Raw genomic sequence first — 25604 nt, forward strand, 5'->3', positions numbered from 1 at the left:
TACAGACAAGCAAATGCTGAGAGATTTTGTCACCACCAGGCCTGCCCTAAAAGAGCTCCTGAAGGAAGCACTAAACATGGAAAGGCACAACCGGTACCAGCCACTGCAAAATCATGCCAAAATGTAAAGACCATCGAGACTAGGAAGAGACTGCATCAACTAACGAGCAAAATAACCAGCTAACATCATAATGACAGGATCAAATTCACACATAACAATATTAACTTTAAATGTAAATGGACTAAATGCTCCAATTAAAAGACCCACACTGGCAAATTGGATAAAGACTCAACACCCATCAGTGTGCTGTATTCAGGAAACCCATCTCACGTGCAGAGACACACATAGGCTCAAAATAAAAGGATGGAGGAAGATCTACCAAGCAAATGGAAAACAAAAAAAGGCAGGGGTTGCAATCCTAGTCTCCGATAAAACAGACTTTAAACCAACAAAGATCAAAAGAGACAAAGAAGGCCATTACATAATGGTAAAGGGATTAATTCAACAAGAAGAGCTAACTATCCTAAATATATATGCACCCAATACAGGAGCACCCAGATTCATAAAGCAAGTCCTGAGTGACCTACAAAGAGACTTAGACTCCCACACATTAATAATGGGAGACTTTAACACCCCACTGTCAACATTAGACAGATCAACGAGACAGAAAGTCAACAAGGATACACAGGAATTGAACTAAGCTCTGCACCAAGTGGACCTAATAGACATCTACAGAACTCTCCACCCCAAATCAACAGAATATACATTTTTTTCAGCACCACACCACACCTATTCCAAAATTGACCACATACTTGGAAGTAAAGCTCTCCTCAGTAAATGTAAAAGAAGAGAAATTATAACAAACTATCTCTCAGATCACAGTGCAATCAAGCTAGAACTCAGGATTAAGAATCTCACTCAAAATCACTCAACTACATGGAAACTGAACAACCTGCTCCTGAATGACTACTGGGTACATAACGAAATGAAGGCAGAAATAAAGATGTTCTTTGAAACCAACGAGAACCAAGACACAACATACCAGAATCTCTGGGATGCATTCAAAGCAGTGTGTAGAGGGAAATTTATAGCACTAAATGCCCACAAGAGAAAGCAGGAAAGATCTAAAATTGACACCCTAACATCACAATTAAAAGAACTAGAAAAGCAAGAGCAAACACATTCAAAAGCTAGCAGAAGGCAAGAAATAACTAAAATCAGAGCAGAACTGAAGGAAATAGAGACACAAAAAACCCTTCAAAAAAATTAATGAATCCAGGAGCTGGTTTTTTGAAAGGATCAACAAAATTGATAGACCGCTAGCAAGATTAATAAAGAAAAAAAGAGAGAAGAATCAAATAGATGCAATAAAAAATGATAAAGGGGATATCACCACCGATCCCACAGAAACACGAACTGCCATCAGAGAATACTACAAACACCTCTATGCAAATAAACTAGAAAATCTAGAAGAAATGGATAAATTCCTCGACACATACACTCTCCCAAGACTACACCAGGAAGAAGTTGAATCTCTGAATAGACCAATAACAGGAGCTGAAATTGTGGCAATAATCAATAGCTTACCAACCAAAAAGAGTCCAGGACCAGATGGATTCACAGCCAAATTCTACCAGAGGTACAAGGAGGAACTGGTACCATTCCTTCTGAAACTATTCCAATCAATAGAAAAAGAGGGAATCCTCCCTAACTCATTTTATGAGGCCAGCATCATCCTGATATCAGCATCATCCTGATATCAAAGCCGGGCAGACACACAACCAAAAAAGAGAATTTTAGACCATTATCCTTGATGAACATTGATGCAAAAATCCTCAATAAAATACTGGCAAACCGAATCCAGCAGCACATCAAAAAGCTTATCCACCATGATCAAGTGCGCTTCATCCCTGGGATGCAAGGCTGGTTCAATAGACGCAAATCAATAAATGTAATCCAGCGTATAAACAGAACCAAAGACAAAAACCACATGATTATCTCAATAGATGCAGAAAAGGCCTTTGACAAAATTCAACAACGCTTCATGCTAAAAACTCTCAATAAATTAGGTATTGATGGGACGTATCTCAAAATAATAAGCGCTATCTATGAGAAACCCACAGCCAATATCATACTGAATGGGCAAAAACTGGAAGCATTCCCTTTGAAAACTGGCACAAGACAGGGATGCCCTCTCTCACCACTCATATTCAACATAGTGTTGGAAGTTCTGGCCAGGGCAATTAGGCAGGAGAAGGAAATAAGGGGTATTCAATTAGGAAAAGAGGAAGTCAAATTGTCGCTGTTTGCAGACGACATGATTTTATATCTAGAAAACCCCATCGTCTCAGCCCAAAATCTCCTTAAGCTGATAAGCAACTTCAGCAAAGTCTCAGGATACAAAATCAATGTACAAAAATCACAAGCATTCTTATACACCAAGAACAGACAAAGAGCCAAAACATGAGTGAACTCCCATTCACAATTGCTTCAAAGAGAATAAAATACCTAGGAATCCAACTTACAAGGGACGTGAAGGACCTCTTCAAGGAGAACTACAAACCACTGCTCAAGGAAATAAAAGAGGATACAAACAAATGGAAGAACATTCCATGCTCATGGGTAGGAAGAATCAATATCGTGAAAATGGCCATACTGCCCGAGGTAATTTACAGATTCAATGCCATCCCCATCAAGCTACCAATGACTTTCCTCACAGAATTGGAAAAAACTATTTTAAAGTTCATATGGAACCGAAAAAGAGCCCGCATCGCCAAGTCAATCCTAAGCCAAAAGAACAAAGCTGGAGGCATCACACTACCTGACTTCAAACTATACTACAAGGCTACAGTAACCAAAACAGCATGGTACTGGTACCAAAACAGAGATATAGATCAATGGAACAGAACAGAGCCCTCAGAAATAATGCCACATATCTACAACTATCTGATCTTTGACAAACCTGAGAAAAACAAGCAATGGGGAAAGGATTCCCTATTTAATAAATGGTGCTGGGAAAACAGGCTAGCCATATGTAGAAAGCTGAAACTGGATCCCTTCCTTACACCTTATACAAAAATCAATTCAAGATGGATTAAAGACTTAAACGTTAGACCTAAAACCGTAAAAACCCCAGAAGAAAACCTAGGCATTACCATTCAGGACATAGGCATGGGCAAGGACTTCATGTCTAAAACACCAAAAGCAATGGCAACAAAAGCCAAAACTGACAAATGGGATCTAATTAAACTGAAGAGCTTCTGCACAGCTAAAGAAATGACCATCAGAGCGAACAGGCAACCTACAAAATGGGAAAAAATTTTCACAACCTACTCATCTGACAAAGGGCTAATATCCAGAATCTACAATGAACTCAAACAAATTTACAAGAAAAAAAACAAACAACCCCATGAAAAAGTGGGCAAAGGACATGAACAGACACTTCTCAAAAGAAGACATTTATGCAGCCAAAACACACATGAAAAAATGCTCACCATCACTGGCCATCAGAGAAATGCAAATCAAAACCACAATGAGATACCATCTCACACCAGTTAGAATGGCAATCATTAAAAAGTCAGGAAACAACAGGTGCTGGAGAGGATGTGGAGAAATAGGAACACTTTTACACTGTTGGTGGAACTGTAAACTAGTTCAACCCTTGTGGAAGTCAGTGTGGGGATTCCTCAGGGATCTAGAACTAGAAATACCATTTGACCCAGCCATCCCATTACTGGGTATATACCCAAAGGACTATAAATCATGCTGCTATAATGACACAGGCACACGTATGTTTATTATGGCATTATTCACAATAGCAAAGACTTGGAACCAACCCAAATGTCCAACAATGATAGACTGGATTAAGAAAATGTGGCACATATACACCATGGAATACTATGCAGCCATAAAAAATGATGAGTTCATGTCCTTTGTAGGGACATGGATGAAACTGGAAATCATCATTCTCAGTAAACTATCACAAGAACAAAAAACCAAACACCGCATATTCTCACTCATAGGTGGGAATTGAACAATGAGAACACATGGACACAGGAAGGGGAACATCACACTCTGGGGACTGTTGTGGGGTTGGGGGAGCGGGGAGGGATAGCATTGGGAGATATACCTAATGCTAGATGACAAGTTAGTGGGTGCAACGCACCAGCATGGCACATGTATACATATGTAACTAACCTGCACATTGCACACATGTACCCTAAAACCTAATGTATAATAATAATAAATTAATTAATTAATTAATTTTAAAAAAGAAGGGCAAAAAAAATAAATAATATAAAATTTAAATTTAAAAATATACAATAAAAATTTTAAAAGACGCATGTCTTTCCTGAACCCTCCAGGTTCCTCTAGCCCACAATTCCTTTCCCTTTCATGGAGCTTTTATGTGGCTTTTTGTCTACTCCACTTGTTTTGATACTATGTGGATATTTGACTATGAATCTTGACTATTGATAATTTACTGTAAGAGATGGGTAGCAAATAAACCGATTAAATCTTCCATGACTCTCAGGAAAGAATATAGGTTAGCTCTCAAATGTTATCAAGTCTAAAAGTAATTTTTAAATGGTTATTGCATTTTACCCAACATTATATTTGATAACAGCAGGAGTTTCCTGTATAGAGTTAATTTCTCAGCAGGTCTCCCTCCCAAGAGTAAGGGAGCTCTGATTCTTAATGGCCAATGCCAGTTACCCAGACAGAATACCTCTAGCATACAAATATGAACTTGTCGAGGTGATGTAAAAGTAGTCAGAATCAAAGTGGAGTCACACATTCCCTCAGGGCAGGGGTTACAGGCAGAAGGGATCATGGCAGATGGAGGCAGGACTAGATTGCAGCTCCAACTCAGACAGACAGAGCAGCGTGTGGAGGCTCACATCATGAATTTTTGTTCCAGAATGACTGCAGGAATAAATCAGGAAACCCAAGAGGACCCACATACCATCCGAAGGAAGCAGATTGCACCTGCCGGACCCGGGAGACACCCCAAATACTGTGCTGATATCCACAGCTGAGAGACCCACAGATGGTTCACATCACAGGACTCTGTGCAGACAACCCCCAGTAACAGCCTAGAGCCTGGTAGACTTGCTGGGTGGCTAGATCCAGAAGAGAGAATAATCACTACAGCTCGACTCTCAGGAAGCCACATTCATAGGAAAAGGGGGAGAGTATTACATCAAGAGAACACCTTGTGGGACAAAAGAATCTGAACAACAGCCTTCAGCTCTGGACCTTTCCTCTGACACAGCTACCCAAATGAGAGGGAACTAGAAAACTAACTCTGATAATATGACTAAACAATGCTCTTTAACACCCCCCAAAAGTCACACTAGCTTACCAGAAATTGATCCAACCCAAGAAGAAATCCCTGATTTACCTGAAAAGGAATTCAGGAGATTGGTTATTAAGCTAATCAGGGAGGCACCAGAGAAAGGTGAAGTCCAATGTAAGGAAATCAAAAAAATGATACAATAAGTGAAGGGAGAAATATTCAATGAACTAAATAGCATAAATAAAAAACAATCAAAGCTTCAGGAAACCATGGACACACTTACAGAAATCCAAAATGCTATGGAAAGTCTCAGCAATAGAATCAAACAAGTAGAAGAAACAAACTCAGAATTTGAAGACAAGGTCTTCAAATTAATCCAACCCAACAAAGACAAGAAAGAATAAGAAAATATGAACAAAGCCTCCAAGAAGTCTGGGATTATGTTAAATGACCAATCCTAAGAATAACCAGTGTTCCTGAGGAAGAAGACAATTCTAAAAGCTTGGAAAAATATTTGGGGGAACAATCAAGGAAAACTTCCCCAGCCTTGCTAGAGACCTAGATATCCAAATACAAGAAGCATAAAGAACACCTTGGAAATTCACCACAAAAAGATCATTGCCTAGGCACATTGTCATCAGGTTATCTAAAGTTAATAGGCTCTAATTAGCTAATAAGGAAAGAATCTTAAGAGCTGTGAGACAAAAGCACCAGGTATCCTAAAAAGGAAAACCCACCATATTAACAGCAGATTTCTCAGCAGAAACCCTATAAGCTAGAAGGGATTGGGGCCCTATCTTCAGCCTCCTCAAACAAAACAATTATCAGCGAAGAATTTTGTATCCAGCAAAACTAAGCTTCATATATGAAGGAAAGATACAGTCTTTTTTCCAAAAACAAGTGCTGAGAGAATTCACCACTACCAAGCCACCACTACAAGAACTGCTAAAAGGAGCTCTAAGTCTTGAAACAAATACTGGAAACACATCAAATCAGAACCTCTTTAAAGCATAAATCTCACAGGACCAAAACAAAAATACAATTTAAAAAACAAAAACAAAAAGTCAAGGTATACAGGCAACAAATAGCATGATGAATGGAATGGTACCTCACATCTCAATACTAACATTGAATATAAGTGACCTAAACACTCCACTTAAAAGATACACAATTGCAGAATGGATAAGAATTCACCAAACAACTATCTGCTGCCTTCAAGGGACTTACCTAATGCATAAGGACTCACATAAACTCAAGGTAATGGGGTAGAAAAAGACATTTCATGCAAATGGACACCAAAAGCAAGCAGGAGTAGCTATTCTTATCAGACAAAACAAACTTTAAAGCAACAGCAGTAAAAAAGACAAAGAAGGACATTATGTAATGACAAAAGGCATGTCCAACAGGAAAATATCACAATCCTAAAAATATATGTGCCTAACACTGGAGGTCCCAAATTTATAAAACAATTACTAATAGACCTAAGAAATGAGATAGACAGTAACACAATAATGGTGGAGGACTTCAATACTCCACTGACAGCACTAGACAGATCATCAAGGCAGAAAGTCAACAAAGAAACACTAGATTTAAACTATATCCTGCAACAGATGGACTTAACAGATATATACAGAACATTCCATCCAACAACTGCAGAATACACATTCTATTCAACAGTTCATAGAACTTTCTCCAAGACTGACCATATGATAGGCCAGAAAACGAGCCTCAATAAATTTAAGAAAATTGAAATTATATCAAGCACTCTCTCAGACCACAGTGGAATAAAACTGGAAATCAACTCCAAAAGGAACCTTTAAAACCATGCAAATACAATGGAAATTAAATAACCTGCTCCTGAACAAGCATTGGGTCAAAAATGAAATCAAGACGGAAATTAAACAATTCTTCAAACTGAACGACAATAGTGACACAACCTATAAAAATCTCTGGAATATAGCAAAGGCAGTGCTAAGAGGAAAGTTCACAGCCCTAAATGCCTACACTAAAAAGTCTGAAAGAGCACAAACAGACAATCTAAGGTCACACGTCAAGAAACTAGAGAAACAAGAACAAACCAAACCCAAACCCAGCAGAAGAAAGGAAATAACCAAGATCAGAGCAGAACTAAATGAAATTGAAAAAAAAAAATACAAAAGATAAATGAAACAAAAAGCTGGTTCTCTGAAAAGATAAATAAAATTGAAAGACCATTCACAAGATTAACCAAGAAAAGAATAGAGAAAATCAAATAAGCTCAATTAGAAATGAAAAAGGAGATATTACAACTGACACCACAGAAATACAAAAGATCATTCAAGGCTACTGTGAATACCTTTACACACATAAAATAGAAAACCTAGAAGAGATGGATATATTCCTGGAAAGATATAATCCTCCGAGCTTAAATCAGGAAGAATTAGATACCCTGAACAGACCAATAGCAAGCAGTGAGATTGAAATGGTATTTTAAAAATTACCAACAAAAAAAGTCCAGGACCAGACAGATACACAGCAGAATTCTACCAGACATTCCATGAAGAATTGGTACCAATCCTGTTGACATTATTCCACAAGATAGAGAAAGAGGGAACCCTCCCTAAATCATTCTATGAAGCCAGTATCACCCTAATACCAAAACCAGGGAAGGATATAACCAAAAAAGAAAACTACAGACCAATATCCCTGATGAACATAAATGCTAAAATCCTTAAAATACTAGCTAACTGAATCCAACAACATATCAGAAAGATAATCCACCATGATCAAGAGAGTTTCAAACCAGGGATGCAGGGATGTTTTAACATACACAAGTCAATAAATGTGATACACCACATAAACAGAATTAAAAACAAAAATCACATGATCATCTCAATAGATGCAGAAAAAAATTCATCCCTTTATGATTAAAACTCTCAGCAAAATCAGCCTACAAAGTACATACCGCAGGATAACAAAAGCTGTTTATGAGAAACCCACAGCCAACATAATGGAGAACTGTTGAAAGCATTCCTTCTGAGAACTGGAACAAGACAAGGATGCCTACTCTCACCACTCCACTTCAACATAGTACTGGAAGTCCTATCCAGAGCAATCAGACAAGAGAAGGAAATAAAGGGCAGCCAAATCAGTAAAGAAGAAGTCGAACCATCGCTGTTTGCTGATGATATAATTGTTTACCCAGAAAACCCTAAAGACTCCTCCAGAAAGCTCCTAGAACTGATAAAAGAATTCAGCAAAGTTTCCAGATACAAAATTAATGTACACAAATTAGTAGCTTTTCTATACACCAACAGTGACCAAGCTGAGAATAAAATCAAGAACTCAATCCCTTTTACAATAGATGCAAAAAAAAATACTTATGAATATGCGTAATCAAGGATGTAGAAGACCTCTACAAGAAAAACTGAAAAATACTACTGAAAGAAACCATAGATGACATAAACAAATGGAAACACATTCCAAGCTCATGCATGGGCAGAATCAATATTGTGAACATGACAATACTGCCAAAAGCAACCTACAAACTCAATGCAATTCCCATCAAAGTACCACCATCATTCTTCATAGAATTAGAAAAACCAATCCTAAAGTTCATGTGGAACTAAAAAAGAGCCTGCATAGCCAAAGCAAGACTAAGCAAAAAGAACAAATCTGGAGGCATCACAGTACCTGATTTCAACCATACATAAGGCCATAGTCACCAAAACAGCATGATACTTGTATAAAAATAGGCACATAGACCAATAGAACAGAATAGAGTACCGAGAAATAAACCTAAATACTCACAGCCAGCTGATTTTGACAAAGCAAACAAAAACATCAAGTGGGGAAAGGACACCCTTTTCAACAGATGGTGCTGGGATAATTGGGTAGCCACATGTAGGAGAATGAAACTGGATCCTCATCTCTCACCTTATATAAAAATCAACTCAAGATGGATAAAGGGGGCCGGGCACAGTGGCTCACACCTGTAATCCCAGCACCTTGGGAGGCCAAGGCAGGTGGATCACCTGAGGCCATAACTCGAGACCAGCCTGGCCAACATGGCAAAACCCTGTCTCTACTAAAAATAAAAAAAAAAGTTAGCTGGGCATGGTAGCAGGAGCCTGTAATCCCAGCTAGTCAGGAAGCTGAGGCAGGAGACTCACTTGAACCCAGGAGGTGAAGGCTGCAGTGAGCCAAGATCACATCATTGCACTCCAGCCTGGGCAATAAGAGCAAAACTCTATCAAAATAAATAAAGAAAGAAAGAAAGAAAGAAAAAAAAGATGGATCAAGGACTTAAATCTAAGACCTGAAACTATAAAATTTCTGGAAGATAATAACATTGGAAAAACCCTTCTGGACATTGGATTACACAAGGATTTCATGACCAAGAACCCAAAAGCAAATGCAATAAAAACAAAGATAAATAGCTAGGACTTAATTAAACTAAAGAGCTTTTGCATGGCAAAAGGAACAGTCAGCAGAGTAAACAGACAACCCAACTGGGAGAAAATCTTGACAATCTATACATCTGACAAAGGACTAATGTCCAGAATCTACAACAAACTCAAACAAATCAGCAAGATAAAAACAAACAATCCCATCAAAAAGTGGGCTAAAGACATGAATAGACAATTCTCAAAAGAAGATATACAAATGGCCGACAAACATATGAAAAAATGCTCAACATCACTAATGATCAGGGAAATGCAAATCAAAACCACAATAGGATACCTTACTCCTGCAAGAATGGCCATAATCAAAAAAATCAAAAAATATTAAATGTTGGAGTGGATGCAGTGAAGAGGGAACACTTCTACACTCCTGGTGGAAATGTAAACTAGTACAACCACTATGGAAAACAGTGTGGAGATTCCTTAAAGAATTAAAAGTAGAACTACCATTTGATCCAGCAATCCCACTTCTTGGGATCTATCCAGAGGAAAAGAAGTCATTATACAAAAAAAGATACTTCCACACGCATGTTTATAGCAGCACCATTCATGATTGCAAAAACAGGGAACCAACCGAAATGCCCATCAATCAACGAGTGGATAAAGAAACTGTCGTGTATATGTATGATGGAATACTACTCAGCCATAAAAAGGAACGAATTAATGGCATTTGCAGCGATCTGGATGAGATTGGAGACTATTAGTCTAAGTGAAGTAACTCAGGAGTGGAAAACCAAACATCATATGTTCTCACTCATAAGTGGGAGCTAAGCTATGAGGATGCAAAGGCATAAGAATGACACGATGGACTTTGGGAACTCAGGGGGAAAGGGTGGGAAGAGGGTGAGGGATAAAAGACTACAAATATGGTGCAGTGTATACTGCTTGGGTGATGGGTGCACCAAAATCTCACAAATCACCACTAAATAACTTACTCATGTAACCAAACACCACCTGTTCCCAATAACCTATGGAAATAAAAAAAAAATTTAAGTGGATTCACTAATATTAAGAGAACCCTGACAAAGAGGGCAGGGTTCATTTTCTTGTAGACAGCCTGTGTTTGTTATAGAAATTGACAGTGATATAGCCCGAAGGACATGCTCCTTAATAAATTCAATGTTCTTTGCTCTAATTGCTCTAATTTCATGCTATTATAGGGACAAAAAGGGAGTGATCTTTTTCCTCCCCATCATAAGGGTCACAGCTGATATCCCTATAGCAAAAGACAGGTTAATATGAGAAGAGCATAATAAATTTGTTAATGTTAATAAACAAATTTTAAAAAAGAAAGAAAACTCAAAGAAAGATCAGAAGGTTGACACGTAAATACCTTCTTTATTGGGGAGAGGGAAGTAGGGATGCTGTAAATGTAACCAAAGACCAGATAATGGTTTGTAAATGATTCTTTTTCGAATTTGAATGCACAAGACAGGGAAACATTATCTTGTGAAAAAGTCCATCCAGGTGTGATTACATTCCTCAGTCTTCTGTTCTGGTATGGAAAATGAGATTTAAGGGAGAGGGTGGAAGGCAATGGTGTTCTCTCTGGTGGCTTCAGTCTTAAGGTAGATAAGAGATATCAGAGTAAAGTATCTTCCAGCATCTGCTGACCTTCAGTGAACTTCAATTTAAAATAATCAACTAGGAGGCTGAGGTCAGCAGTTCAAGACCAGCCTGGCCAACAAGATGAAACTCCGTCTCCACTAAAAAATACAAAAATTAGCTGGCCGGTAGTGGTGCATGCCTGTAATCCCAGATACTCAGGAGGCTGAAGCAAGAGAATTGCTTAAGCCTGGGAGGCAGAGGTTGCAGTGAGCTGAGATCACGCCACTGCACTCCAGTCTGGGTGACAGAGTGAGACCCTGTCTCAAAAATAAATAAATAAATAAATAAATAAATAAATAAATAAATAAATAAACAAACATACCAATGTTCCATATTTTAAGAATATTGAGGACCCTGGGGTCCTTAACTATCAAACAATCTCTGGATGTGTAATTTGGGCTCCTGGATAAATGTTTCACCCTCAGTGCTGACCAATAGTCAGGGACAGGAGGTAAAGGTTGCCTGTACTCCCATGCCTTCAGCCTTCTAACTCATCCAGATGCGCCTTCTAACTCATCCAGATGCACCTTCTTTATCTCTGGTGCACCTCTGGATTCAGTCTCATTTCATGCTTGAAAAACAGAAATAGCCCTGGCCAAATTCAAGGAGCCTGATTTGAAGAACCCTCCAGGTTGTTATAGTCCAAGCACCTGTTGATGAAAAGAGTCGAACTCCATGAAATATTTGAAGAGATTTATTCTGAGCCAAATATGAGTGAACAATGGCCCACGACAGAGCCTTCAGGAGACCTGAGAACATATGCCCAAGGTGGTTGGGCCACAACTTGGTTTTAAACATTTTAGAGAGACATAGGATATCAACCCAGACATGTAGAACGTACATTGGTTTAGTCTAGAATGGTGGGACAACTAAAAGTGGGGGCTTCCAGGTCATTGAAAGATTCAAAGATTTTCTGATTGGCAATTGGTTGAAAGAGTTAAGTTATTGTCTAAAGACTTAGAAAGGAATGTCTGGGTTACGATAACAAGTAGTAGAGACCAAGGTTTTCTCATGCTGGTGAAGCCTCCAGAGAGCAGGTTTTAGAAAGAATAGATGGTAAACGTTTCTTATCAGACTTAAAGAGTCTGTTCTATGGGTAATAGTAACTCCAAAAGGGAGGAGGGTATAATGAGGCATGTCTGAGCTCCACTTCTCATCATGGCCTGGACCAGTTTTTCAGGTTAATTTTGGAATGTCCTTTGCCAAGAGGATGGGTTCATTCAGATCGATGGGGGTCTTATAATTTATTTTTGGTTTACATACCCATTGTGGCATACAGATTGGATAGTGTCCTGATCTTTGCCTTGGCATTGCATCCTCTTATTGCTCCTCCCACTCTAACTCTGAATCCCCTGCCCACAGCAGTTGGTTGGGCTTTCAGCCCTTATGACCTGCCCTATATGGATTTGGGAGTGTCCCCTGGTCCGCCAGATCAGGAGAGATAGTCAGAATATTCAACAACTGGTACAGCATGAGACAATCAGTCACAACAGGTACCAACTCTCAACTATAGTGTGTCTATAGTGTTGCATGCCAGCCTCTCAGCAGCTAGAACCTGAGTAATTTTCACCATTAATTAATCACAATAATTCACCAGGCACTGTGCTGTATCTTTAAAATACATTACTTCATTTAATCTTCCCAGCAATCCTTCCCAGGAAACACAGGTTCAAGGTTATACAATTTGAACAAGGTTTCACAGCTAGTAAATGGCAGATCCAGGATTTAAAATCAACTATTTTGTTTCCAAAGCCCATGCTCCTGATTTCCACGGTATCTAGTAGATTTAATCCCTTTAAAACTGTTCCTCAGTGTGACTTTGGAGTCTTAGAGACCAATGTTCAAAGCCTGCTGCTTCCCCTTTTAGTTATTTGTCCTCTGAACCTCAATTTCCCTATCTGTAAAATAAAGATAATGTGCCTTCTTCCATGGACTGTTACAAAGTTTAAATGCGTTAATGTATGTTAAAAATATGTAGTCTTGATCACAAATTTTATCATTGTTTTTCTTGATTCAAGCTCCCACCTTCCAGTCCTGGGTCCCCAGAATCTCTGTAGTCTGGTTCAGGCTGTGCTTAAGAAGACCCCCAATTCTCATGCTTCTGTGCCTTCTATATTTCAGAGAAGCATGGGGAAAGATCATGAGCTGACTGCTTTTTACAGCTCTACCTCCCCACTCTCACTGCAGCCCCACCATCACAAAGCCTTTCATCCTACTATGGAAGATATAAGGTCTCAAGTGCAAATACCCATTGGGAGAGCCAACATAGAAAATACAATAATTTCACACTAGAGTGTTTAAGATATAAGATCTAATCCCTGAAGGGAAACTTGAATTGAAACTAAGAGCACTAGAACATCAGAGGAAGGAGGAGAAGGGACGAAAACAAATTGTATGGTTTGATTACATCTCAGCTCCATTCTAACCTCCATCTTCAGATCCTATGGCTCTGGAGAGGTCCATATCTGAGAAAAGGCAGGGACACTTGTTGGCTTAGTAAATGAGAAGTGGCACCCAATGTATGAGTAGCACCTCCATCCCTACCACAACACACACACACAAACACACACACATAAACACACACACACACAAACAAACCCTTCTACAGCTAGGAGCCACAAAGCAGCTCATCTGCAGGAAATAATTCCTTTATCTTCTTTTCTCAGCTCTAAAACAAGGTGATCCTACTTGAAATGATCTCTAATGTCCCAGCCAATTCTGACATTATGTGCTGAAATATCCATTCTTTCAAGTAGATAATAAAGGTTGGACTTACTCCTGTGAACAACTACACATGTACCTATATACATATATATCTACTCACATGCCTCCATTGACTACAGTGAAGAGAGAGCCCAGCACCCTGCTCTGGCCTCTTCTCTCTATTTACACTCACTGCCTTGGTGATCTCACCCAAGTTGGTGACTGTAAATAGCCCCTATCGCTGGCAAAGCATAATTTATCTCTAGCCCAGACCTGTCCCCTGAACTCCAGGCTTGTATAAATAGCCATCTCCACTTGGATGTCTTAAACTAAGCTTCTGATATTTGCCCTCAAATCTGTTCCTCCCCATTCTTCCCCATCTCAGTTAATGGCAACTGCGCCCTTCCTGTAGCTCAGATGCTTGACTCCTCTCTTTCTGTAATATCCTTCATCCAATCTCTTGTGAAATCCTGTTGACACTACTTAACGACATGTATCCATAATTCAACTTTTTTTTTTGAGATGGAGTCTCGCTCTGTACCCCAGCCTGGAGTGCAATAGCACAATCTCAGCTCACTGCAACCTCCACCTCCTGGGTCCCAGTTCAGGCAATTCTCCTGCCTCAGCATCCCGAGTAGCTGGGATTACAGGTGCTCCCCACCATGCCCAGTTAATTTTTGTATTTTTAGTTTCACCATGTTGGCCAGGCTGGTCTTGAAATCCTGACCTTGTGATCCGCCCTCCTTGGCCTCCCAAAGTGCTGGGATTACAGGCGTGAGCCACTGCGCCCGGCCAGAATTCAATTGTCACCACCTCCACTGTTACAGTAGGTAGCTAGTCAGGCATGAGTGGGGCAGGAGAGGGCTCCCCCAACACACACACCACGACCATCAGGTGATGGTCAGGCAGTTGTTAAGGGTCTCTCTAAAATAATAATTGGTCACAGCCAATGCGAGGGAAAGGCCGTCTCCTAGTAGATAGAAAACAACTGAAACTGGTGGTTAGCAGCTTCCCAATGTGATCTCAGGGGTTGGGCGAGTGGGCTACAGCATGCGCATTAAGAGGCAAAATGGCGGAGTTTAACTGTTATATGACCTTCCTCTAGGAATGCTAGACTGGTAAGGGGAGAACGCCTTAAGTGAGCACACACACAACTCTGGTAAACACACTGCACACACTCCCCACCAAGCGCTAGTAGGCCATTGCACATGCAGACAGCCCACCCCAAGGGAAGAATCAGGGGAGAAGTAACGCAAGACCCCAGAAGTATGCCAATGTATAAAATCCCAAGTCAGAAGGTCAAACCGTGCACTTGATCACTCAAGTCGCCCACTTGACCCTCTTTCAAGTGTACTTTACTTCCTTTCATTCCTGTTCTAAAGCTTTTTAATAAACTTTCACTCCTGCTCTAAAACTTGCCTCAGTCTCTCCTTCTGCCTTATGCCGCTCAGTCCAATTCTTTCTTCTCAGGAGGCAAGAATTGAGATTGATGCAGGCCCATGTGGATACGGATTCAATGCCGATAACACCACTGATATCACCTTAGCCCCAGCCACCATCATCTATCAGCCTGGCTGTTGCAACAGCCTCTAATTGATCTCCTTACTTCTTACCTCGTCCAGCTAGAGTCTTTTCTCAGTAGAGCAGCAAGAATTATACTCTTAAAACAAAAGTCAGGTCATGCCTTTCTCCTGACCAAACCTGTGGTTGCTCCCTTTCTCCTTCAGAGGAAAAGCTAAAGCCAATCTGGCCTTGCATCACCTCTGACCTCCTCTCCCTCCATTGCCCCCTCTCCCCTGCCCCACTCTGCCCCTAGGCAGTGCCCTCCTGGATGTTTCTTGAACGTGCTAAATATGCCTTGTCTCAAGACCTTTGCACTTCACTCTTTTCTCTGCCAGGAGTGCTCTGAAAATCGTAACTTTTTCCCCAGTCCCAGCAGTCCTCTTCCTCTCTTGCTCTTAATTTTCTCCATCACCCTTATCATCTGACATACTACACATTTTATTTATTTATTATTTATTGTTTTTTAAATTTATTTATTGTCTTACATACACAAATGCACACACATACAAAGGCAAGCTCCATGATGGTGAAACCGGCCCAATTGTCCCGTAGAACTAATATTCACAGTTTTTTGAATAAACATTGAAATTGACCCTCCTTGGTCTTAAAACTTGAAACTTAAATTTGTCTTACCTGAGTTCCTGCCTCAGGAAACCAACCTTCAGGCAAGGAACTAAAACTTAAAAGATCACCACATCCAGATGAGGCACCAGACCCCTCATCTATCATTTTTACTCCCTTACCCCTCCCCAATTCCTGTTTTTCCCACCTTCCCTGCTATATAAACACCCCCACGTTTAGTGGGTCAGGAAGACGGATTTGAGACTTTATCTCCCATTCTCCCTGGCTGGCATTCTGCGCAGCAAGCAACAGAACTGAGACCAAATCCCTGGCATTTCAGTAACAGGCCTTAAATGTTTGCTCATTGCTATTATCTCCATTTACTAGAACTGGGCCTGACACATACTGGGTATATATTTGCTAAATGAGTGAACTAATAGATTATTCAAGATGAACGGCACACCCCAAATTGTAGGTAGGTAGTTGGGAGAAGTTAGCAACCACCTAAGTCTTCCAGTATACATATCAAGCGTACCTACATTGTCTTCTAGCGTGCATATCCACATGACTGGCAGCTGAGTGCCTTATCACAGATTGCCCATAGCCGATCTGTCCAGTCAGAGGTACCTGTGAACTCTGAAGGAGGAGTTACTTTTATACTTTTAAAGTTTGTGAAGTACACTACTCCTTGAGTCACTATGGGTCTATGGTAATGCACTTGGGCCTCTGTAAAAGGCACAGGAGATAAGCCAAGCTCAGCTCATCTGGGAATTCCATAGCTGGGTGAGCCAAGTCTTGTTGGTTCCCAAGGACCCAGCCTGATACCCTCATATCTGGCACATAGCAGGGTCTCTGGGGTCAGAGTTACTTGTTGAATCTATCAGTAATTGATAGATTCAATTTATCTATCCTCCCTAGCTTCAAAGTAAAGTTCATAAAGTAAAATTCATAATTCCTCCCTAGCTTCAAAGTAAAATCTATGTTTTCAAACCAATCTCCACATTTTTTTTAATTTATTTATTATTTTAGAGACAGAGTCTTACTCTGTCACCCAGGCTGGAATGCAGTGACACAATCCTAGCTCACTGCAACCTCAACCTCCTGAGCTGAAGCAATTCTCCCACTTCAGCCTCCTGAGTAGCTGGGACTACAGGCACATGCTATCACGCCTGGCTAATGTTTTCTTTCTCCATGTCTTACCAAGACTGGAGGCAGCCATGAATGTGGTGAAAGCTTTGCGTGATGCTGGGAGTGTGTGTGGGTTTGGTTTCACATGCAGCTTTGATTTCCTCATCTGGGCCATCTTCACACAGCGTGTTAACACCAACGGGATATTGGCTCAGACCGAAGACTCAGCAGCTGAGATTCATCATTGCAATGTCTCCCAGAACAGCGGTCCCCAAACTTTTTGGCATCAGGGACCGGTTTTGTGGAAGACAAAACCACGGATGGCGGCCTGGGGGTTGTGGGGTGGAAGGAAGATTTCCGGATGAAACTGTTCCACCTCAGATCATCAGGCATTAGTTGGATTCTCATAAGGAGCACACAACCCAGATCCGTCGCACGCACAGTTCACAGTAGGGTTTCTGCTTCTGAGAATCGAATGCTGTGCCTGATCTGACTGGAGGCAGAGCTCAGGTGGTAATACTGTGTAGCCCAGTTCCTAACAGGAAACTGATCAGTACCAGTCTACAGCCCAGGGCTTGGGGACCCCTGTTCTAGAAGAGGCATTACCTCCAGCCTTGGGAGTTCTCTGGAGTCAGAGGCGATGTGGTCTGGATGGAATGTGTGTACTGAACAGAGTTTCAAATTTATTTATCATACAAGGTGGGGCTCTTTGTTTTCTCATATGCTGTGATTTAGAATAGGGATCGGGTCTGATTTATCTTTCCCTCCCCAGAGCCTGGTGTGGTGTCTAACGCATGGCATTGCTCAGTAAATCTGTCACACTACACTGACCTGCACGTAGCTCTCAGAAGGATTCTTGTTCCCACTTTAAAATTAGGCAAAATAACTGTGTGCATTTTCTTTGTGCTTACCATTTCTAAATTAGTTACAATAAACAGGGATTAATTTTTTACTAAAGGGAAAAAAAAAAGGAAGTCATTGTCCCTGCCTTTCTCTGACTCAGGGCCTTCTCTGAAACCACAGCTCTGCCTCTGTTTCTCTCCAGTCCAGCAAACAAATGTCATTGTACAAGTTTGTATAGAGCAAGGGGATGTGTGGGGTGGTAGAAACAGAGGCAAAATATTTAAAATACAATTGCATGATATTTAGTCATCTTAACTAAGAGTTTTAAAGTACTATTTCTGAAGCAAGAAATTATTCAGAGAGCAACTCCCAAGGAATAAAGATCAATGGTTAAGTGCCAGCCTATGGCATTAGCCATCTTCTTTACAAATCCTGGCCCTGACACTTGTGAACTGTGTGACCCTGGATGAGTTACTTAACCTCCTTGAGTCTCAGCTTCTTCATCTCAGAAGTGGAGATAAAATTGGTGCTTGCTCAATGGGGAAAGGATTCCTTATTTAATAAATGGTGCTGGGAAAACTGGCTAGCCATATGTAGAAAGCTGAAACTGGATCCCTTCCTTACACCTTATACAAAAATTAATTCAAGATGGATTAAAGACTTACATGTTAGACCTAAAACCATAAAAACCCTAGAAGAAAACCTAGGCAATACCATTCAGGACATAGGCATGGGCAAGGACTTCATGTCTAAAACACCAAAAGCAATGGCAACAAAAGCCAAAATTGACAAATGGGATCCAATTAAACTAAAGAGCTTCTGCACAGCCAAAGAAACTACCATCAGAGCGAACAGGCAACCTACAAAATGGGAAAAAATTTTCGCAACCTACTCATCCGACAAAGGGCTAATATCCAGAATCTACAATGAACTCAAACAAATTTACAAGAAAAAAACAAACAACCCCATCAAAAAGTAGGTGAAGGATATGAACAGACACTTCTCAAAAGAAGACATTTATGCAGCCAAAACACACATGAAAAAATGCTCATCATCACTGGCCATCAGAGAAATGCAAATCAAAACCACAATGAGATACCATCTCACACCAGTTAGAATGGCGATCATTAAAAAGTCAGAAAACAACAGATGCTGGAGAGGATGTGGAGAAATAGGAACACTTTTACGCTGTTGGTGGGACTGTAAACTAGTTCAACCATTGTGGAAGTCAGTGTGGGGATTCCTCAGGGATCTAGAACTAGAAATACCATTTGACCCAGCCATCCCATTACTGGGTATATACCCAAAGGATTATAAATCATGCTGCTATAAAGACACATGCACATGTATGTTTATTGCAGCACTATTCACAATAGCAAAGACTTGGAACCAACCCAAATGTCCAACAACGATAGACTGGATTAAGAAAATGTGGCACATATACACCATGGAATACTATGCAGCCATAAAAAATGATGAGTTCATGTCCTTTGTAGGGACATGGATGAAACTGGAAACCATCATTCTCAGCAAACTATCGCAAGGACAAAAAACCAAACACCGCATGTTCTCACTCATGGGTGGGAATTGAACAATGAGAACACATGGACACAGGAAGGGGAACATCACACTCCGTGGACTGTTGTGAGGTGGGGGGAGTGGGGAGGGATAGCATTTGGAGATATACCTAATGCTAAATGACGAGTTATTGGGTGCAGCACACCAACATGGCACATGTATACATATATAACAAACCTGCACATTGTGCACATGTACCCTAAAACTTAAAGAATAATAAGATAAAATAAAATAAAATAGAATAAAATAAAATAAAATAAAAATAAAAAAATTGGTGCTTGCTATAGTGGTTGTTATGAAGAGCAAATAAAATAACGCCCGTAAACAGCTTATTTGGTACAATGCCTGATACAGTAGCTGCTTATTATGAGTGATGGTTATTAGTGTCATTATTGCTATTAACTGGACCTTCCCATGCCTAGCCCTTAGTCTTCTCCCTGGGTTTAGCTCCCATCTCATTACGGAGTATTATGGTCCTTCCCCATGCCATGTTCAAGTTCTCATCTCTAAGTACACTGACATTGTGGCACTCCCACCTTCCTTGATCCAGAGGAAATTCTGACATGTTGCAATTTTTCCCCTTACTTTAAGGGTAGGTCCTACTCTCTCTTCAAAGCATTCTGAAATTTCTCTCTTTTTCTTTCTACCTTTAATTCAACTAGAGGGTTAGCTTTAGGACTAGAGCTCTTTGCTCAGCCTTCCCACAACATTCTCTCACCTCTTTTTTTAATTTTTTTAAATTAATAAACTTTATTGCAGGGAGGCAGTTTTAGGCTTACAGAAAACTTGAGCAGAAAGTACAGAGTTCCCATATATCTCCTGAATCTGGCTTCCCAGTTTCTCCAATCCTTAACCTCTTAGATTAGTGTAGTCCATCTCTTATAACTGATGAGCCAATATTGATGTATTATTATTAACTAAAGCCCATAGTTTACATTAGGTCTCAGTGTTTGTGTTGTTCTTTCTTGACTCATCTTTTTCTTGTCCATTCTTTCCATGGATCTCTCTACTTCCTGTACTAACCCCGCTTTTATTGGATAGTCCTGCCTTGCTGCATCATTTGCCCGGAGCTATATCCAAGTCATTAGGGCCTTTGCATTATTCCTCCCTAGCTTCAAAGTAAAATCTGTGTTTTCAAACCAATCTCCACATTTTTAAATGTATTTATTATTTTAGAGACAGAGTCTCACTCTGTCGCCCAGGTTGAAACGCAGTGACACAATTCTACCTCACTGCAACCTCGACCTCTGAGCTCAAGCAATTCTCCCACTTCAGCCTCCTGAGTAGCTGGGACTACAGGCACATGCCCTCACGCCTGACTAATGTTTGTATTTATCTATTTTTTTATTTTTTATTTTTTATTTATTTATTTTGTAGAGATGCGTTCTTACTACATTGCCCAGGCTGGTCTCAAACTTCTGGACTCAGGAGATCTTCCCACCTCAGCCTCTGAAATTGCTGGGATTACAGGCATCATTGACCACGCCCAGCCTCCACATTTTTAAATAGTTAAGTCCCCATATGTACATTTAACACAAGTCTCCCTGGCTGGACCAATACTGTCTTCCCTCTTAGAGTGAGTCTTCACTCTGAAAACCCCCCTGGGATGCCATCCTGGGGGGATTCCCCTGGGATTCATCCAGCCTACATGTGCTTTTGCACACGTCTAGCAGAGGGAAGAATCCACGGAGAGAGCAAAATCCACTGCTTTTCCCAAGCTTTCCCGAAAGGTGCTCTCTCTCACCACTCATTGGCGATCACTCCTGTCTTTGTCAGACCAAAGGAACAGAAAATACAATGAATATCAAGAGCCTGTGACCCCCAGCTTCCTTCCTTCCTTCCCAGACCCTCTTTAAGTAGCTTAACAAATTAATGAGAGAACATCTGCAAAACCCACTAGGTTTGGAATGAAAGGCCCATCAAGGCAAGGTGTTAGTGGTGGTCCCGTCTTCAGAAGTTGACATTCTCATTCTTCTCAATGTCCCTGTCACCCATGCTATTAACACCCCAGGAGTCTATCCTCAGGCTCAGAGATGTCCTCCTAGCAATGACCCATTCCCTTGGCAACACCTTGACTCAGGTTTGTCACCAATTCCAACAAAACTAGAAATTCAGTACCTGCCAGAGTCATAATGTTAAGAAGCTGATATTTGGGGAATGCTTATTGCTTTATTAAAGACTTTCATATCCAATTTACTGACTGTGAGTTTCAGGCCAATGGCACATTTAGGCCACATCAATATGAATCAATTTGACTGGACTCAGAATAGTATATATACAGATAATTCAATCAGATAACTGCATTTTTTTATTAACATGACACTAGTGATGAATTCTTTTTACTCTTCAATCAGTTGCTTTGACACATATAGTCATAGATTAAATTACCATTCTGTTTTTCTGCTTTATAAGAGCTGAGTTAGGGAAAAAAAAAAAAAACTGTCTTGGCACCATTTTTTAAATGGTATTTTCAAATCACAGAAGGGATTTACCATTTCCTCACAAGCTAAAATGCCTTTAGGATGTGTGTTTAACTGCATTCTCACCCCATCGTGTGCTGCACAGGACTTACAAGCCCCAGTGGAGAATCTGGGGCCAGTTTTATCATTAAATAAACTCTGGAATGCCCCAGGCAGGGTCGTTAACTTGTCTCCACTACAGACTATATGTCCAAATAGCCACCTCCCTTCTGTGGGTTCCCACAGGGCGCTGGGTGTGCTCCATAGCCCAATCCCCTGACATAAGGGGACAATTGGGCCATTATATTTGGACCAAGAGCAAGCAGCCAGCTCAGTTCAGCTCTGTACACAGGAATGAAAAAAAGGAGCACCAAATATAGACCACTGGACAATTTATTTGTCTTGAGTGTTTAAGACACACAAGCAAACCCCGGCAGGCTATCAATGGTCAGCTTTGTGCAATAACCACGCAAATCTAAAGAGTATTCTATGTGGATACCATTTAAAAACTGTATGGTGGGTCACGCCACGTAGGTGGCCTTGGCAAGGGTCTCACTCTTTGCATCCATAACAACCCTGCAGACTAAGAACCCACCCCAACACCCTTATCCACATTGTGTTTTTAAAGATTTGTATCATTGTCTTGCTCAAAATATCAGTTTGAAATCCCCATTTTTTCCCAAAAATAAAATATTAGAATGAATGAGACTCTCAAAACTTCCAAAAACTCTTCTTATCCAAATCTCTAATTTTTAGAAGAGGAAACTAGCATCAGCAAAGTTTATACTCACCAATTAAGCCAGCTTCATTAGAATTCTATTAGGCTGGTGCAAAATTAATTGCAGTCTTTGCCATTACATTTAATCAACTATCAACTATCAACTCATTGTCCAATATTTTTTTAGCCTAGGTTACAATAAGAAATCAGCAAAACTGTTGACTGCCAGTGAAGCACATACCTTTGTGCTCACAAGCCCGTCAGAAAAAAGAAAAAGAAAAAAAAAAGAAAGAAGTAAGGGAGAGAGGGAAAGACTTAAAGCCTGGTTTTCTCATTCATCATTTATAGCAGTGGTCCCCAACCTTTTCGGCCCCAGAGACTGGTTTTGTAGAAGACAATTTTTCCACAAAGGGAGGGTGGGTATGGTTTTGGGATGAAACTGTTCCATCTCAGATCGTCAGGCATTGGATTCTCACACGGAGCACACAATCTAGGTCCCTCGCATGTGCAGTTCACAATAAGGTTCCCCCTCCTATGAGAATCTAATGCCGCCACTGATCTGACAGGAAGTGGAGCTCAGGTGGTAATCCTCACTCACCTGCCACTCACCTCCTGCTGTGTGGCCCAGTTCCTAACAGGCCACAGATCAGTATCAGTTCATGGTCCAAGGGTTGGAGACCCCTGATTTACAGTATGTCATTTGGATAGCAGTGCTGGGAAGTGTTCCCCTCCACCTCCCAGAACCACCCTCTCTACTCTATCAAATCACATTCTATTACATTCATTCATCCATAATTTCCAAGGATTTCAACTAGCTGGTCTGGTGCCTCACTCTCTTCTGGAGAGGTAATTGTGCCATCTCTCCATGTAGTTCAGCACTGTGTATTGCACAAAGGGACTCCTGGGGACAGTGTCTTAACCCACAGCAGGAGAAGGCCTCTACTGCCATGCCAAGCTTTGAAGTCCTGGATTATTACAAGGGTGAAGACTCCAAGAAAAGGAAGCTGCTGATGGTCAGAAGAATAGAGTAGGGTGTGAATAAGTATAAAGGTTGCATGAGTGACAACTGTGAGCCTCTCTTGAAGACAAGTGTCTAAGAGATAGAAATCTGGACTAGAAGGGAATAAAAAAAAGCAAACCCATACATCCATACAAGCACAGGAAAAGATTGTAAGATCATTCAGCTTTGTGTTCCAATACTGTCATGGAGCTAAGCAAAGATGGAAGAAAGGACCTCAAAGCACCTCTCCCCTCCAGGAAGGGATGGCTGCCACCCTGTGTTGACAGAACTGACCAGGGAGTTCCAAAGCCAGGAAGACTCAAAGAGGGTTGCAGAGTGTTTTTGTTCAAGCTGCTCCATCCACTTCAGCTTATTCTACCCAGCACCCAGAGATAGGCCATATCCAATCAGCCCATGATCTAAGCCAGGGTTAAGGTGGCCGCAGCCCACAAGGGCCCAGTGGTAGCAGAATCTGCCACCCCGAAACCTTCCACTGTTTCCTCTGTGCTGAGATCCCCTTATCCCCTTGACTCAGCCCCACAAATGAGCCCCCACCTTTCCTCTTTCTTTCTTGTGGCCTCTAGCACACGCTGCGCCTACAAGATAAAGAAGGGAAACACTCTTGACCAGGAGAAGGAACACCTAATCTAAGCTTCTTTCCTAATCAGCTGAGAACCAGAACAAGTTCCTTAACTACTCTGACCTCTATCAAGTGGCTCCTCATCTATCAAGTTGGGATAAAAACCAGGAAGCAGAATAGTTAACTGGTTAAGTGAGCAGCTCTGGGGCCAGAGAACTTGAGTCTAAATGGCAGCTCAGCTGCTTCCTAGGTGGGTAACCTTGGATAAGTTTCTCGATCTCCCTATGCTTCAATTTCCTCTTCTGCAAAATAAGGGTAACAGAACTGTTGTGTCCATGAATTGAGACAGTGTACAGGAGGGTTAAATGTGATAAGAGAACGTAAAGGCATTAGCATGGTGCCTGGTGCAAAGTGAAATCACAATAAATGTTAACCATTTGCACTGCCATCATCACTGTCCTCTACCAAAGTGACAAAACAGTGTTGACACCTCCCTGAAAGGAATCAGGTGCTACGCATATTATTATCCTTAACACATGGCATCTGGTTTGTCAGTTCCTTCAGCCTATTTCACTAGGTGTGACTAAAGGCAAGAGTAGATTTTTTTCACTTTGGAGAATTAATAGGATCTGAGAAACTGACATTTTCGCCCTCAATTCTCAATGAATTTAGAACAAAAGAAACCTGCAAAGCTCAGATAAACATGAAAGAAAAATCACCAAGCACTGCTCTTTCTAACTTCTTTGAATCTTGTGCATCTCCTAGTGGTGATCTTTCAGAATAACTCTGAAAGCCCATTCAGAGTTACTGACCCAGTAAGGAAGAAACTGTGGAGAAGTCATTCAGACTTCCAGCGTAGTCTGGGCCCAACACACCAAGACATTTTACTATTAAAGGGACAGAGAGTAAGTCTCACTTCTCTCCAAAGAAGCCTCAGGGAAATTGAGGGCCAGGGAACTTTTTTTTTTTTTTTTTGGCAGAGTCACTTTCTTGCCCAGGCTGGAGTGCAATGGCAGGATCTCAGCTCACTGCAGCCTCCACCTCCTGGGTTAGAGCAATTCTCATGCCTCAACTTCCCAAGTAGCTGGGACTACAGGCATGTACCACCATGCCTGGCTATTT

This window comes from Pongo abelii, chromosome 12 (assembly GCF_028885655.2).
Source record: "Pongo abelii isolate AG06213 chromosome 12, NHGRI_mPonAbe1-v2.0_pri, whole genome shotgun sequence".
Classification (NCBI taxonomy): Eukaryota; Metazoa; Chordata; class Mammalia; order Primates; family Hominidae; genus Pongo; species Pongo abelii.